This window comes from Polypterus senegalus, chromosome 1, assembly GCF_016835505.1.
Source record: "Polypterus senegalus isolate Bchr_013 chromosome 1, ASM1683550v1, whole genome shotgun sequence".
In the NCBI taxonomy this organism is placed as follows: domain Eukaryota; kingdom Metazoa; phylum Chordata; class Cladistia; order Polypteriformes; family Polypteridae; genus Polypterus; species Polypterus senegalus.
In genome coordinates, this window is record NC_053154.1 from 89,108,089 (window position 1) to 89,126,636 (window position 18,548).

Consider the following 18,548-nt stretch of genomic DNA (forward strand, 5'->3'; position numbering starts at 1 on the left):
ATTCCCATGACTATGCTTAAGGGAAATGAAGTTACATTTTGCGTGATGTTTCTTGAGCAGGTCTGCTGTTTGATTGGAACGTCCTAAGGGTCTGGCAGGCAAGTTGGATTTTTTTTTTTTTCCTCTTTTTTTTTTTGGTAATACAGTGGTATTGTCTCTTAACCTGTTCCCTCACACACTTCCAGTGACTTGGCTTAAGTTCTCAGCCTGGTCACTTTTTACATAGAATTTGCAGGTTCTCCAAGGGTTGAGGCCCTTTTTCAACATGTCCTCAGGGTTTGATCACAGATCCCAAATGTTCAGTGAGTATTTCCTGGGACAGACTGCTGTCCCATCTGGGCTTGGGTTCGCTGTGGACGAGAGTTTTCTGTTTGTCTGTACAAATAGAGTAAAACAGCACATGGCCACTTCCAGAAACTACTTTGTGTTTGACAATTATCTCATTCATTTGGAGAAATTGCTAATACTGTGCACATTGTTCATTTTGGACAACTAAAGACATTTTCATGACTGCAAGAATACAATATTTTGAATGTATTGAATTTAGTTTTTTTTTTTTTTATTATAATTCTTTTTCCTCCACTACTGTTTTTAAAATGGAGTTTGTGCAATATGTTGTCATTAGCATCTTTGGGGAGGGCTTAATTGTAATCTTCTCCTGTATCCCATCCATTTTCTTATTATTTGATCACAGGGTTCTGAGAAGTGACAGTTAATTCCATTAACATGGGGAAACAAAGCAAGAACCAACTTTTGAAGAGATACCAGTCCATTCCAGTACTGTGTGCCAGTTTAGAATTGAAAAAGCGGGCATGTCTTTGTGGTGTGGTAGTAAAGTAGAATACCCAGAAAAAAAACAATCTATAGAGACTCCAAGAGAACATGAAGGTTTCACACAGACAGTGACAATTTCCAGGTACCAACTTGCTTTTAAACAATGCATTACTTCATTCTTTATTTCAGTTGCTTTATTAAAAAGTAATTCTTGAAAGTTGACTATTCTGTGCTTTAATAATAAGCCCCTCCGGTGTCTGTAAACATTGTTGTGAGGTGAACATCTGTGAAAGCGCAGCCTAAGTGTAAACTCAGCTTTCATTTGATTTCAGCAATAATACAGCTGTGGAACTGTGGCTATAAATCAGGGGCACGTCGGCACGGGGCTCACCCTGGAGATGGACACGAAGGGCACAAGGCAAGGCGAGAGCACTCTGCTGGTGACTATGGTTTGTTCTTGTTTTACAGTTTATGATAAACCAGATGGTCTTTCTTTTTAGTGTGTTTAAGAGAAAGGTTACTCATTTTTATTAAAAGTGAGCAGAGGGAGCTCCAGGCTATCCAAACTGATGATATGGTAAACCACCTAGAATCCCACTTAGTAAGGTACAGTTTATGATGTGTTGATTTAGATTTTTCAGTTATCCGTCCTTCTGTTTAAATAAAGCACTGTAGGACTTTTATTAATTACATTTAGTAACACTGGACTTCTGATGTCCAGCATGTCTCATCTAACATAAGACGACTTCTTACCGTTTATTTGTCTGAAATTTGAACTCAGCCAAGCAGTTAGAAGCTACAAGTATTTCAATTTGCAACATTCAGTGAAAGAAAATGTGAAACAATGGAGGTGGAGGTGAGTGATGGACTAATGGCGTTTAGGCGGAGCAATGGAAAATGTAAGTTAGATTGTTTGCTGCTTATATTGATTGTCTGCTCTGTATGGTGTTAGTCTTCATCATGACTTTTACATATGCCTCCTTCAGTTTAAAGCAAAAAAAAAAAAGTTATTTTAACATTTCAAATTTATGAAGGCACATCATTGTTTAAAGTTTATGAGAAATTAAAAAATCATGTTTTTTTTGTCAATTGGTAATAAATACATCAAGATGGCACAGGGGTTACTGCTTCTTCTTCCTAAGAATCCAGAATCGTGAGTTTCAATTCTTGGAGTGACTTGTATTTGGTGTGACTGGTAGTAGGAGACCAGTTTGGAATGGCAGGAATCATTAGGGTACCAACCCAGTAATCCCTGTTCATTTCATACAAATGAAAACAAAAGGGTGCACAGTGACACAAAAAAAAAAAAAATGACCCAAACAGGGCTCCCTGCAGTGTCTTAATTCTCATGGCTGTCGCTTGGGAGCTCATTCAGACTAGTCCAGGTCACAAATGAGATGCCACCATCTGGGGCCATCCCTTTTTATGGTGTCTTGACCAGAAGGGACAGGGCTTGCTAAGGGCATCACAGGCGGGGTTGAGAGCCTTCATTGGGCGTTTTCTCGAGGCAGTGTGGGGAAACAAGAACGTAACATGAGTAACAGTGTCCCCTTACCTCAGTGGAGGGTGGAAGAGAATCTTCGGTCACAAATGTGAATGCTATGTCCAGTGTGAGTACGCCCAACCATCCTGCCAGCATGCAGTGCTACTGAGGCAACCTCCACAACCCTGTAATGAATTGAGCACCATTAATAACTGAGGGAAGGATGAAACACAATTCAGAAATCTGATAGTGAAAGGTGCAGACCGATTCAGCAGTGTGTCAAAAACAAGATAGCACCTACACTTGCCAGAGCAAAAGTACAAAAAAAGAAATCTTGTTTATAAAATGATTTTCTAGGTCTTAATGACTGGGTGGCTGCATGCATAAGGGGTGTTACCAGGTGCAGTCTTTCCACCGCTGCATATCTCAGTGAGGCCATACTTGAATTGGATAAGATTCACAGTACAGTATGTGAAGGACAGGTACATATCTACATTTGGAATTAATAGGAAATTAAAAAAAAAAAAAAATCTCTGCAGGCAGAAACTGCCAAGGAGAAAACAGCTGTATACGGCATATAAGACTAATAACTATAAAGTGAATCCTAGGATGTATGAGAACATGAGGGCAACCATTAAGAAGGATATTAGGGAGGCTTCAAGACAGTTGGAGAGGAGTATAGCAGATAAGGTGAAAGAAGACCCTAAGAGATTCTTTCAGCATTATAGTAGTAAAAGATGAGTCAAGGAAGGAGGCCAAATACATCAGGAATAGAGGTCTTCACAAGTAAAGAAGCTGATAATCTCCCAGAGATAAATGGGACTAAAAAGGAGGTTCTGAAGGATTTGGAAATTGCAGAGGGAGAAGTGCTGCTCAGATTAAATAAGATGAAATCAAACAAATCACCAGGCCCAGATAATATTTATCCTCGTGTTCTTAAGGAGGCTAGTGAGTACATATATAAACCCTTGACACATATTTTTAGGAAGTCACTGTGCACTGGAGAGATTCCAAAGGACAGGAAAATGGCAAATATCATCCCATTATATAAAAAGGGTGACAGGGCTGATCCAAGCAACTATAGGCCAGTAAGCTTAACAAGCATCACAGGAAAATTAATGGAAGGAATAATTAAGGATAAAATTGAGCATCACATGTTAAGGACAATAGCTATTCTGAACAGTCAGCATGGGTTCAGAAGAGGGAGGTTGTGTTTTATTAAAATACTGGAATTCTATGAGGAAGTAACAAAAGGATGTGATCAAAGTGGAGCTTATGATATTATTTATCTGGACTTTCAGAAAGCATTTGACAAGGTGCCACATGAGAGGTTGGGCATCAAGTTAAAAGAAGTGGGAGTTCAGGGTGATGTTTTTAGATGGGTGCAGAATTGGCTGAGACACAGGAAGCAGAGGGTGATGGTGCGAGGAACCTCATCAGAACTGGCCGATGTTAAGAGTGGTGCTCCACAGGGGTCAGTGCTAGGGCCGCTGCTATTTTTAATATAAATAAATGATTTGGATAGGAATATAAGTAACATGCTGGTTAAGTTTGCAAATGATAGCAATATAGAGAGTACGTAATGCTGAATGTTGATTGGTGGTTTCAAATTTAGTATATACTTACAGAATACCAGCGCTTCGCAGCGGAGAAGTAGTGTGTTAAAGAAGTTATGAAAAAGAAAAGGAAACATTTTAAAAATAATGTAACATGATTGTCAATGTAATTGTTTTGTGTTATGAGTGTTGCTGTCATCAAGGATTTGATTATCATTATTTCTTTCACCATCTCATTTTCATTGTCAACCGTTGTAAAAATAACAGGTTTCATTCATCGAAGTGTTCACCACCCAAATCAGTACTCGTGAATCTAAGATGTTTAACAGGCAATTCCGGTATTAAGTTGTGGATTTGCCTGCGAATACTTAGTGGCAGCGTGTCTATGAACGTAATTTAAACTTAAGCTTTACACCTTGCTTTCCTATTGATATGTCTACAAAGGCTTGTTCAGATTCAGAGGGTTGTTCCTGTCCTACTGCATCAATAAACAGCTCGTCTTCCTCTTTATCTGAAACATCACACACTGCATTCATGGGTTTACCTTTCCCTGTCCTGCAAACTATGGCGAAGTGCTTCAATTTACCACATTTTTTACACCGTCTTCCTTTAGCTGGACATTGACTTTTTCCACCGTGTGGTCTGTTTCCACAGTAGGTGAACTTATGAATATGCGTGTATGCATCAGTCGCTTCATATTCTATTGCTGCTGTCTCAATTCTGTAATGTGTTTTTTGTTCAGCGCTCTTTGGAGCTCTTGCTTTTTGCCTGCGTACTGCATTCACAGTCAGGAGCCACTAGGAGTACATGCATCGAAGGTTCTCAGCTGTGGTTGTGCTATCTCGTGCGATCTTGCGATGTCCACGGCTTTATTTAATGTTAGCTAAGACCCGGCAATTAAAAGTTTCTCTCGCACTTTCGCTGAGTTTGTGCCAAACACTAGTCCATCCCTGACCATTTCATCTTTGTTTGCATAAGCACAGTCCTTCACCTGCGAATATTTAGCGGCAGCGTGTCTATTGGATTGCCGTTGACGGACGGCCTTATATGGGCAGGCTCTCAATTACGTGGGAGGCGTGAGGATGAGGGACGCAACTCTGCCTCACACGGCGACCGAGCTGCAGGCTATGGCCGTATATATGTACGTAAGTAGGTTCCAGTTATGACCGTAACGCGTAGAATTGAAAACCTGCCTAACTTTTGTAAGTAAGTTGTAAGGAATGAGCCTGCCAAATTTCAGCCTTCTACCTACACGGGAAGTTGGAAAATTAGTGATGAGTGAGTGAGTGAGTGAGTGAGTGAGGGAGTGAGGGCTTTGCCTTTTATTAGTATAGATGTGCGGGTGGCCAGTGGTATTGGTGCTTTAGCAGATGTAACGTTTTGATTTGACAAAGGGCTTGTTACATGCATAGGGTAGATTGAAAGTCAAATTTAAATGCTTGGCCAACATGCCATGCATCCCGCACCATAAAACATAACAGCACAGAATATGGCATGCCAAAAGCCGCCCGCTCCATGGGTACTCCCCACATTTGTGCTGCACCATTTTGTTGGTTTGCTTCACTTCTTATTTGAGTGCTGCTCTTTTTGATGTTGCTAATCTACATTTTATGTTGTTCTTGTGTTTCTTGTTTGTTTTTGTGCTTTTATTTAATTTTTAAAATTTTGTGTTTTGCTTTTTTGGTTTATACTTGTTTTTTGAACCATTTTTGTGTGTTTCGCTTTGATTTGTTCTTTTTAATTTCTTTTCACATAATGCTCTACAGATTTCTCGATCCACTTTTATTTCCATAGTTTTTATTTTTTACCAAATGCACAAAACACATGCAACTTTTTTGAAATACAATGACTTTGACCTGAGTTAGTACCTGTCTCAGTTCCTTTCTTATCTTTTTTTCCTCTCTTGATTTTGTTTTCTTGCTTGCTTTTTGGTTTTGTCCAAGATGTCTTTGTCCCATAGCATTTTATCTTGGTTACGTGCTGGCCACTCTTTGTGTTCAGCTGCTAAACACATCTATGCTTCTCTCATCCTGGACACAGCAGCCGTGTAACATCATTCAGCATGACTGGTTTGGTGGTGGGTCAGTGATGGTCTAGGGAGGCATATCCATGGAGGACTGCACAGACCTCTACAGGTTAGACAACTGCAGCTTGACTGCCATTAGGTGTCAGACCCTATGCTGGCGCAGTGGGTCCTGGGTTCCTCTTGGTGCACAACAATGCCCGTCCTCATGTGGCGAGAGTATGTAGGCAGTTCCTGTAGGATCAAGGGATTGATACCATTGACTGGCCACCACACTTTCCTGACCTAAATCCAATAGAACACCTCTGGGACATTATGTTTTGGTCCATCCAATGCCACCAGGTTGCACCTCAGACTGTCCAGGAGCTCAGTGATGCCCTGGTCCAGATCTGGGAGGAGATCCCCCACAACACCATCTGTCATCTCATTAGAAGCATGCACCGATGTTGTCAGGCATGTATACAAGAACACAGGGCCATACAAAGTGCTGCATGCAATTTTGAGTTGCTGCAATTAAATTTTGGCAAAATGGACTAGCCTGCCACATAATTTTTTCACTCTGATTTTTGGGGCGTCTTTGAATTCAGGGCTCTGTAGGTTGATCATTTTCATTTCCATCAAGCGATGTGGCATCCTTTCGCTCCTAACACATTACCCAGTCTATATCAGTATAGATATCCAGGAGGATTTTTTTTCCCCAATTGAGATCTGATGTTTTTTCTAAGTGTTCCTTTTATCTATCTATCTGTCTATCTGTCTATCTATCTGTCTATCTAATATTTTTTTCGCATTTGAAACGGAAACTACAGGAACTAATCACTTCGTTTGTGGATGCCATTTTTATATCGTCTTTACGAATTGTTATTATTTGTATGAGAGTTATTTTACTGATATTGAAAAGAAGTAAACACAAACACGCTAATCTATGCCATAGAAGTGCGCCCTGCGTTGCCCTCTCCCAGTCCTCTTCTCTGGACTCCAGCGCTGAGCTGTCCGCCAACAGGCGCATTCTGACAGAGAAGTTTTATTTATTCGTCCAAGTGACTGTTGCGGAAACTGCCACATTGTAACTTTTTTTTAAATTGGTAGTACTTGATAGTATAAGAGATGAAGAAAACAGCTTTGTGTCTTTCTACTCTTTTAAAGGCGCCGAGCTATAAACAATGTGAAGACGAGACCGCCTTCAGCGGCGAGGGGTCGTGACAACAATGTGGACGCTGGGAGATGTGGAATGTCGGGCTGTTCTGATGGGTCGACAGCTTCACAGTTTTTGGCAGCTCTTCTTGAACTGTTTGTGACACTTCAAGTGCCCCGTCGGTTCCTTGGACAGTGGAAATCTTTGTGAATGAGTGTAATCGCCGCCATCGAAATGTGACTCTCTTGGTAAATTGCGGTGCACGGCTACTTACTGTCCCTTAAGGTGAGTTCAGGTTGCTAAAACGCCGCAACATTCAAGGTTGCTTTTATGGTGAATTCTTTTAAGAAGATGGAGGGTTTACATCTAAGAAGATGTACCGACTTCTTCATGTGAAGTATTGGACTTCGGAATTGTTTGGACCTTCTGCCCGTTAAGCACGGAAGGGCAGCGTCCACATTTCTCAGAATAATTTTTCCCTTAAATCACAGGCACGTAGTGCAAGGTTGTCAAACAGGTAGTTTACCTGAAAGCACTGCAGTAGTACTCGGTGTATCTTTACTTCTTAAATGTTAATGTTTTACTGTTTAATAATTTATACTCTTCTTATATGTTGTTCAGATTCTTATATCAAAATGTTTTACTACTTAATAACTTATTATAAATACTAGATTTAGTTTTTTTCCTTTGCGCTCAGTGAGCGAAGCCACTGGGTAATCAGGTAGTGTGTATATCCATATATATAAAATATTAGGGGGCTCTACCCCTGCTTGCTTCGCTCATTAACCCCCCTACGTGCTAGTCATTTCCTGGTTCTGCTGTTTGCAAAGAATGGTGCTGTGCACTTGGATAAACACAAATATTAACTCTGTGTTTGATATCTCCATCTTTCGAAACTATTATCGCTGACAGTTCGTCACTTGTTTGTTTATTATCTATGTCAGTGTGATCCTTCGGATTCATATAGAATTCTAGGAAAACTTATTTGTGTTTTTCAGATAAATTTCAAGTAAAGTGCAATACTTTTTGTTTAATGGATTTGTATCCATTATTGGCTGTAGAATTTCTAATAAGTCCAATTGTTTTACTCTCTTGATTCTATGTTGCATCGCTTCTTCGTGATCATAAATATAAACCTGACCAAATTGTGGTTTCTTTGAAATTAAACTTGGAGTAGCTCTGTCATATCACCTACAGTATGTCCATATATTCGATCTCTTTTTGCTGTTCCGTTATTTCACTGAGTAATTTCCATTTGTTACCACTAATGCGACCCTTACTATACTGCTCTGCATGTGTATCACGCCAGTGTTTTTGAACCTCTTTCTGACATTCTACTTTGTCTTCTACTCTGTGTTTTCTTCTTCTACTGTTTGTCTTTTATTTCTGCTTCTGCTTGGACCTGTTAGGTTTTCAATTCATCTCTTGGCACAAAGTCTTGTGTCATGGGACATGAAATGATCTCTCTGAAAATGTTTCGTCTTGCCTCTCTGAAAAAGTCTTATCTCATCCCAAGAATTTTTATATATATATATATATATATATATACACACACTAGGGGGCTTTGTCCCCTGCTCGCGTCGCTGTAATGCTGTGCTCTGTATAATTACGTGTTAATAATTTTACATTGTAGAAAGTGATTAGAAGATGGATAGAGATATATATTTAGTGGGATTTGCTTAGAGTCACTTAGTTTGATAATACAACTAAAGATTCTGACATTGTATAAACTACTTGAACTTATTAAAAAAAAGAGTTTACACAATCAAAAACAGTAAGAAGATTTTGATAATTGTTGGTCACTATTTAGTAACACAGGGCCAACACAGGACTTTTTACTTTTAATAAGTCTTATATAGGAAAGAGAACTTAAAGTGAATTATGCATAAAGGTATGTTTTTATGTACAATTCACAGAAACATTTTTATTTCTTGCAAGGTCTATGCAGTACTTTTTCTGAATTATGTAAAAATAAATAGATAAAAATAAACCTAAATTAGTGTAAGTGTCACTGGGCCAGGTACAATCCACTGTAGCTACAGGGCGTAGCCACAGCGATATGGTGCAAAGCATAAAAAAAACATGCAGCAGTCCCGAGTGTCAGACCATACTTCTCTGTTCTTCTTTTTTTTTTTTTATTCTCCTTTTACGAGAAATATATATATGCTTCAGTTTCTGCATAGATCAACATGGCAGTCAGTGAAACAATGGTGCAAGCCAAATTTCCTCCTCTAGAACAAATAGTGTAAACACATTTACTTTGGCAACAATGGTATTGTGGCCAGAGGAAGCAGACACTTCTTTTATCACCATATTGTGTGTGGATGAGATACTTTGACTGCTGAAGGCCTGTGCACTGGAGCTGGGGAGTCCTCTTCAACCTGAGCCTGGAACAGGGAAGAATCCCGAGGCTTTGGAAAACATCTTGCATCACCCCAGTCCCAAAGGTATCGCGTCCTAGTGAGCTGAATGACTTCCGGCCCGTTGCTGTGACGTCACATGTGATGAAGACCATGGAGCGGCTGCTGCTTCACCACCTGAGGCCACAGGTCCACCACGCCCTCGACCCTCTGCAATTTGCATACCAGGAGAAGGTGGGAGCAGAGGATGCCATCATCTATATGCTACACTGATCTCTCTCCCACTTGGACAGAGGCAGTGGCAACGTAAGAATTATGTTTCTGGACTTCTCTAGCGCCTTCAACACCATCCAACCTCTGCTGCTTCGGCCGGAGTTATACTTCACGTGACGCATGCTGCAACGGACGCTCCTGCTACGCAAGCGTTGTAGTGTTCATACTTGCGCGCGTACTTTACGTAAATCTGGAGGAATCCACCAGGTGGTAGTGCGAGATATTATCACGGTGAGAACATGTTCGGCTTCTCTGTGTTGTGAATTGCCTAGAACACATATTAAATTCCGATGACACCTTACCGCAGTATCTCTGAAAAGGATGTTTATTGATTAAATCCATTAATCCAGGGATGTGCCCATTCCAGCAAGCATTGGGCACAAGTGAGAAACAGTCCCTTGACGAGGCCTCAGCTCATCGCAAGGTGAATACAAGCACACACATACACTAGCGTCATTTAAGCGGCACCAATCCCCAAATCTGCATATCTTTGGAAGGAAACCGGAGCACAGTGCGGAATACAAGCAGGAAATACCAGCAACATAACTCCCTGTGAGACAGCAGTGCTATCGCTCCACCACCGTGACACCCCCATGTGTGTAATTATTAACAGTATTCCTTATTTAAATGAAATTATATGTAAAATGTAACATACACATTTTAATGCATTTCATCATGAAAGTGATATCAAGTATAAATCTAAAGATTCTAAATGTGCAGAGAGTTGGAATATCATACATTTAATTTGTTCTGTGTGGTGATCTATGGCTGCTTTCCGCTGCTGTCAGGTCCAAGAAGCTTGTAGCGATTACAAACTGGGATGATGTTTACGATGGTCTGCATTAATGATAAAGTAAACTACGAGGTTAAAGTGGACAATTCGAGATTAAGGCCGAAATTTCCAGTTTAATCACAAAATACACACTTTCACCGTGTCCTTTATTTTTTTCTCAGTGGCTCAAATATAATGCTATACTGTATATTATGTTGCTAATGTTAAGTTGCAAAAATAAAAAAAATAAAAAGACGGCACAAAAGATGGTATATAAAACTTTTAAAATGTATCGTATCATTATGTTTGGGAATATGCGACCCTTGAATATAAAAGCACCACGAATGCATCTGTATGTCGGCATTTTGCTTCACCACATCGAAGCATTCATCCCGTAGGATCTGCATAGAGGCTTTCTGTCACATGTAGATTGTAACAGAGACACTGACGTCACGTTCTGACTTTTAGCACACTATGCCCCCCGACTTTTTGCTGGTACTGCAACTCGCGCATACGTCGCGTTAATTTCTGAGGACCTGCTCAGAGGACGCGTGGGAACACGTGGCAGCCATGATGCGGGCGCGTACGCGTTCTGAGCGTGAAGTATAAATCAGCTCTTAGGGACAAGCTGACAGAGATGGGAGTAGATTCATACCTGGTGGCATGGATCGTGGACTATCTTACAGACAGACCTCAATATGTGCGTCTTGGGAGCTGCAGGTCTTACATTGTGGTCCGCAACACAGGAGCGCCGCAGGGGACTGTACTTTCTCCGGTCCTGTTCAGCCTATATACATCGGACTTCCAATACGACTCAGAGTCCTGCCACATGCAAACGTTTACAGACAACATCGTAGGCTGCATCAGGAGTGGGCAGGAGGAGGAGTATAGGAAACTTATCAAGGACTTTGTTAAATGGTGTGATTCAAACCACGTACACCTGAACACCAGCACAACCAAGGAGGTGTTGGTGGATTTTAGGAGGCCCAGGCCCCTCATGGACCCCGTGATCATCAGAGGTGACTGTGTGCAGAGGGTACAGACCTATAAATACCTGGGAGTGCAAATGGATGATAAATTGGACTGGACTGCCAATACTGATGCTCTGTGCAAGAGAGGACAGAGCCGACTATACTTCCTTAGAAGACTGGCGTCCTTCAATATCTTCAATGAGATGCTACAGCTGTTCTATCAGATGGTTGTGGCGTGTGCCCTCTTATACGCGGTGTTGTGCTGGGGAGGCTGAATAAAGAAGAGGGACACCTCACGCCTGGGCAAACTTGTTAAGAAGGCAGGCTCTATTGTAGGCACGGAGCTGGACAGTTTGTGTGGCGTACCGGCGGAGCGACGGGCACTGAGCAGGCTCCTGTCAATCATGTAGATTCCACTGCATCCACTGAACAGTATCATCTCCAGGCAGAGGAGCAGCTTCAGCGACAGATTGCTGTTACTGTCCTTCTCCACTGACAGACTGAGGAGATCGTTCCTCCCCCTGCATTTTTATCACTCTTTAATATTGTTTTTTATCAGTATGCTGCTGCTGGAGTATCTAATCTATCTATCTAATCTATCTAAGCAGGTGATAAATAACCATCAACAATAACCTGGAGCAGAATTTTCTGCCTTTTCTTTAAAATGCTAGTTTATAGCCCATTACAGTAAGCAACACACAGAAATGTTATTTCCTTTAGAATACTGAATTCTAGCCCATTACATAAGCCATCCCAGTTTGGGGTTTTCATAAGAAATGTAGTAATTTACTTAATAAAATGGACAGTAAAAGGTGTACTTCAGTTTAAAGTCTAAATATTCTCGACTGTAAAAGAAATTGTCATTTTTCACCCTCTGTTAGAGGTTCATATGGGGCTAAATCCACAGTAGAGGATCAAAAATCAAATCATAATATTTGACCTTGAAATAGTCTAAAACCGTACCCCACATGCCTATGTTTGAAAGTTGTCGTTTTAACCTTCCAAGAGTGGCTCTTAGAGGGCTAGGATCACTGGTAAAGAATCCAATCCCTCAAATATTATCATATTCATGATCAGCAATCACAAATTGTATCACGGAATGTCACTCCACATTGCCTGTATTACCAAGCCACATTTTTTCAAAGTTTTGTGAAAAGCAGTAACTTTTACCTGTCATATCCAATTAGGGGGTAACCCTTAGGGTCGGTTTATGTGGCATGCACCACCTCAAGTCATTCTGATCATATTTGCTGAAGGTGCCTACTGGTTTACTCTTTATCATGAGTATAATGTCCTGCACAAAATATTGTCGAGATATTGACTAAAAAGCGAGTGTTTTTCTGGGTTTAGAGGGTCCATTGACGGTACCCCAAAAAGCTTGACATCTTGCTTAACTAGACATCTAGATGAGTTGAACAGGATGTCATATGTGGTGGTTTCCATGTATTGGTGAGTCAAGAATGTTGGAAAAATGAGTGATTTTAACTTAATGTAGGAAAGAAGGGTTTGCCTTCTGTAATGCTGTAGTTAAAACAATGATAAAGGGGAATGCCAGATTAATGTAAGTTGAGTGAGGGCTCTCTGTGTCACATTCCAGCTGGGACCCTAGATGATGTATATAAAGATGTCTATTCAATTGATAAATGAGGTTCATAAATCTACAAAAGTCTACATTAAACACATTCACTTTGTTGTGATCACGGTTTGGTGTTAGACTTTCACAAATAACTCAAATAACAGAAGATAGCTAGATGGACAATAACCAACCACACAAATCCTACAATTACGAAAGCTTAGTTGAATTTTTTTCTCCTTACAGAAAAAGGCACATAACCTAAGTACCTACACTGGCTTACCTCCCTCCTGACAGAGTTTCTGTGTGTGTGCGCGCGCACTTTCTTACTGGTTATAGGAAGAAACTTAATAACAGCCATCACTTATCCTTAACAAGGCTACTACTTTTTAGTTACAGTTGCACCAATACTACAGTACGTTAGCTGGCTTTGTCAAAACTACTAAGTTGCAATTAATAGTTCTCAGAATCAAGGCAGGTGTAGTTATAGTTTTGGTGTATGCTATTTTTGTTCCTTTCTTGGTTGACTTTCTCAAGACAGATGGAATAATCTTCAGTGTGCTTTTTTTCTTTATTTTGAGAGCTTCTCTCCTCCTTCACCTTCTGGTTGTGGGTGGTTCTGCAGATTCTTTTGAGGTTCAGATACACTGTGTTGGTCCTGTTGTTGCTAGCAAATGTGACGTCTTCTACGGTAACCACTTACACCATCCTCCCTTTAATCGGAGTTCTTTAGTATGGTGTTGCCACCCCAAATATTGGAATGTCACTATCTGCTACCTCCAACCACGTAACAAAATCACTGTTTACTCCTTTTTTGTTAAGAAAACTTTGTCTTAACTGAAACACTCAAAAAAAAAAAAAAAAAAGAGAGACCCAGACTTTGCATTGTATAATTTATATACAACACAGAACACAATCCAGAAATAATAACTACAGAGTGGCCCAGATCTAATTATGCAGATCCAGATCGTCTGGATGACTTTGATTTATGCGGGGACGATTCCAGTTCGGCACGAAGACGATTCTTCATGTCGTCAGTTCGTACACTTCTCGATGGTCCGGGATTTTTTGGGTGATTTTCTATTTAATAAACTTAAATTTTATATATATGTATATGTGTATATGTATATATATATATGTGTATATATATGTGTATATGTATATAATAAAGTTCTCCAATTACTACTGGTAAGCTCACCTTTATTACCTTTACCGTTCCGAGATAATTTTTCACTCTGTTAGGGGCCTCCTTTGGGCTTGATTTCGTCCTCCCAATACGTCTATTGGCTTTGTTTTTTTTTTTCCCTTTGCACATAAGTGTTTTACTAGACTTTTCTTTTACACTTCTTTTGCTGTTTCAATGTATCTTTCACATTCTGTTTAGCATTATGCCATCGGTTCTTTCTGTCTCCTCAGTTTAGCGTTTTGCTAAACCTTTCTAGTTTTCCATCTTCTCTCTTTATGTTTTAGTGTTTTTTTTTTTTTTCTGTCTCACATCCATGTTCTCCACAGGCTTTTTCCCCATGTGCCTCTGCTCTCTTTTTTTTTTTTATCATTTGTCATTTTATATGTGAATATAACTGACACCCTTTCCAGGGATTGTTCCTGCTTTGTGCCCGATGCTTGCCAGGACAGGCTCCAGATTCCTCACAGCCCTGCTTTGGATAAGAAGGTTCAGAAGATGGATGGATGTGACTATATCGCATATGCAATTAGTGTAAATCAGGGTTTACTTTACAGGAATTCCCTTCATGTTTTCACTTACTGGCGTTTCTTTTGCCTTGCAGATTGCTCCATGAAACCCTTAAAAAATACTGTGGCCCTCCCATGACTGATTGCCCAGATTAAAGCTGTCCATCATCGTTGGACAACCTTAAATTATTTCTTTACTTTGGTTCATTTTATGAGGCATCATCAAGTTTATATGGAAATTCTTGAGAATTCTGGAACTCCTCCAAAACCAGGTAAAGGACATTTCACAATGGGTGAAGGGATGAGTGAACTTCAGGAATTTCCAGTGTGAATTAAATCTGTATATAATGCACTATCTTTAATAATCTGTCAAATGCATATGTTTTATGTTAATTGCTGACTCTAAGCCCACCACATTTCTTTTCATATAGCACTCCAAGCATTTGAAAGATTTACAAATAAAACATTAAAAAGTGCAAAATCTAAGCACATCTGCCTACTGTACATAAACATATAGAAATTATTAAATATAAACTCAGGTCAGCATAAAGTCCCTTGTTAACTTGTGGGGTCACTACAGAGTAGACCCTGAACTCAAAAATGACCAAGAGGAAATAAGATGGGACGTTTATTTTACTTGTTAAAAATATAAGGGATGATATAAATTCACAAAAGGAAAATAAACCAAAGAAAGCAATAATACAACTGTTGTGCTGGGCCACCAGACAGATTATCCCCCGCCTATCATATAGGGTACCTAAAGCACTGTCCCACTTTCCAGACCACACAAACATTGTTCTTTCTCCCTTCTCTGATCCATCTCGAACCCTTCACATCTCTCCTCCCTGCTTCTTCTCTACACCCAATTCCAAGCTTCCTGCTCTTGTAGAGGGAAGGAGTTGTTATGCCCCCTGTTGGCCCTGCTACTCCTGAGGCACACACTTGAATTGCATCCTGCATTCCTGCACCCAGCCTCCTTTTATAAGAGCCAGACACCCTACAAGTACTTTCTGACCAAATGGAAAGCAGGAGCCCAAAGACAAGGCACATTGTCCCCCTGCTGCCATCTGTCAGCTTAGAGGACTGCATGAATATTCTTGTCAACTGTGCTCAGCCTCCCTCCATTATTATATCATTCCCAGAGAAGAAGTTTCTTTACTTCCAGCATACTTACTTGCGTTCATTACTTCCAGCTCTGAGGTCTCTGCCACATAATAACCATGCCTGACTTTACACCCTTTAAAATAATAAGTAAGATTGAGCCAGCTAACAGCATAAGTACAGAATATGAAATATGAGGAAACTAAACTTTGGGCATCACAGTCCTTTATACTTGCCCTGTGTGAGTGACTGTCAGAGAGTATGAGGATTCTCCCAGTGCATGACTGATGTCCATCCATGGCCGGCTCCTGTCTTGCTCCCAATAGATGTGAGCATGAATTTTTTTATTATTATTTTTTTAATTTTATTGATTTTATTGCAATCATTCCGTACAAATCAATCAATTTTTACAAAAAGTAGGATTGAGAACAAGTCGACCCCCACCCCTGCGAGAGAGCCAGGCCAACGGAGTAAAACTCAAGGCTTGTAAACATACCTAAATTGATGAGTTTGATAACCCAATAGAGATGAATGGAGAAGAAAAAGAAATGCAGAAATAATTGCTTCCTCTGTGCTTTTAAGAGCTTATTCAAAAATATTACTGATTAGAGCCTGCTATCTGTACAGATCCTCTAACTGAGTATTTGATTTTTTCCAGTTTCAAATACTGTAGTATAAAACATCCCACTGACTTAAAAGAGGACAGTTTGGATTCTTCCAGTTTAGCAGAATAAGTCTGCGTGCCAAAAGTGTAGTGAATGCAATCCCAGTTTGTTTTTCCTTCTCCACTTTAAACCCATCTGGAAGAACCCCAAACACAGCTGTTAATGGGTTAGGAGGGATTTTGACACCAAGGCTGTCTGAAAGGTAATTAAAATTTTTGGTCCAGAATGACGTTAATTTGGTGCAGGCCCAGAACATGTGACCCAGTGAGGTTGGGACTTGATTGCAGCGTTCGCAGGTTGGATCATGCCCTGGAAACCTTTTGGAGAGTTTTAGTCGAGACAGATGTGCTCGATATATAATTTTTAGTTGCATAATTGTATGCTTTGCACATATGGAGCTCGAGTGAATTCTCTACATTGCTATTTTCCACTCCTTTTCTGATATATTGATTGAAAGATCTTTTTCCTAGTGTCCTCTTGGATCTTTGAAAGGGAGGGACTGTAAAATAATTTTATATATTGCAGAGATGGTGTCTGAGTCCTTGAAATTGAGCAATATTTTTTCCAGCTTGGACGAGGGTGCAAGATGAGGAAAATCGGGCAGGTTCTGTTTAACAAAGTTCCTGATTTGAAGATAGTGAAAGAAATGTGTAGCTGGAAAGTTAAATTTGGAATGTAATTGTTCATAGGATGCAAAGACATTGTCTATATAAAGATCTCTAAGCAAGTTAGTCACAAATTTTTTCCAGATATTAAAAATTGCATATGTTTGCAAAGGTTGAAAGAGGTGGTTCTCTTGCAGAGGTGCCACTGATAAAAGGTTCTCCATCTTATAATGCTTTCACTATTCTGAGTGAGTGAAGCACAATTGTGTTAGTAAATTGCAGATAACTTGCATTTATTGGGGTACAGAGCAAGGAATATAAAGAAGTACTGCAGGATTTTACTTCTTATTACGGACCAGGCATGTTCATCTATTTGTGTCCAGGTTTTTATAGCTTGTATGTTTGCTGCCCAGTAATAAAACTGAAAGTTGGGTAGAGCCATGCCACCTTCTGCCTTAGGTCTTTGTAGGGTCGCTCTTTGGATACGTTGATGTTTTGAGTTCCAAATAAATTAGGTTATTGTTGAATCTAATTGCTTAAAAATGATTTATTGATGTATATTGGAATGTTTTGAAATAAAAAACAGCGTTAATTCTTCCAGCTAGAGTGAGATAAAGGGTTGACCGTCTATGCAAGTCTTGCTTAATGCTTTCCATGCAGACGGTGAAATTTTGTTCATGAAGAGCTTTGTGTTTACTTGTGATGTTTACCCCGAGGTATTTAAACTGTTCTGCAATGATAAAAGGTAGGGGATCTAATCTAATATTATTTGCTTGAGAGTTCACTGGAAAGAGTTCACTTTTATTCAGATTAATTCTAAAACCAGAGATCTTTTGAAATTCTGTAAGTGCTGTTAAGACTGCAGGCACAGAATTTTGTGGGTCTAATATATACAGTACCCTATCATCTGCATATAGAGAAATTTTCTGTTCCAGTCCTTCTCTGATAATCCCCTTTATCTGATCAGCATTTCGACAGTGAACTGCCAGTGGTTCAATGGCAATTGCAAACAGCATCGGTGACAAGTGGCATCCTTGTCTGGTACCTCGTTCTAGTTTAAAGTAGTCTGAGCAAATGTTGTTGATACAAATTGAAGCTTCTGGATTGGTATACAGTAGTTTGATCCATGCACAAATGTGAGTGTGAATTTGAAAAATTTAGTTTAGACAATAGATGGGAGCTTTATCTCAAAACTTAGAGTTTAAGTAAGGAAGCATCAGGCTCAATCTTAAGTGTATTTACCAAATTAAAAGATGTAGGAAAGCTGCTGATCAAGCGGTAGGAATTCAGGAGTATAAAAAGGATTGCCATTACTGAAAAAGAGCAAATGATGTGCTGTAGCAGACGTACAAAATGAAAACGGTATTGATATTCGAACAGCAAAAGGCTTTGAATCATGTAGACATTGGGCAAGAGTAATTTGCAAAGTAGCAGCAAATAGAAGAAAATTGTAAAATCCCAAATTTTTGTTGTTGTGCTGCACCACCTGAAATTCATGAAAGTGTTCAAAAGGAAAAAATGTGTGTGCAAGATTTTTATTTTTTATGTTAAGAAAGCACGTTGTT

The 18,548-nt window shown here is 39.8% G+C and overlaps 1 protein-coding gene across 1 annotated transcript in view; it reads left to right on the top strand.

Moving 5' to 3' along the window:
• The first annotated feature begins 7,123 nt into the window (after window positions 1-7,123).
• Window positions 7,124-18,548, top strand: part of LOC120529174 (zinc finger protein 239-like) — a 37,123-nt gene continuing 25,698 nt past the window's right edge. Inside the window, exons 1-2 of the mRNA XM_039753131.1 lie at window positions 7,124-7,256; window positions 14,708-14,884. The gene's annotated coding sequence lies outside the window, so the exon portion shown is untranslated. The remainder of the gene's footprint in view (window positions 7,257-14,707; window positions 14,885-18,548) is intronic.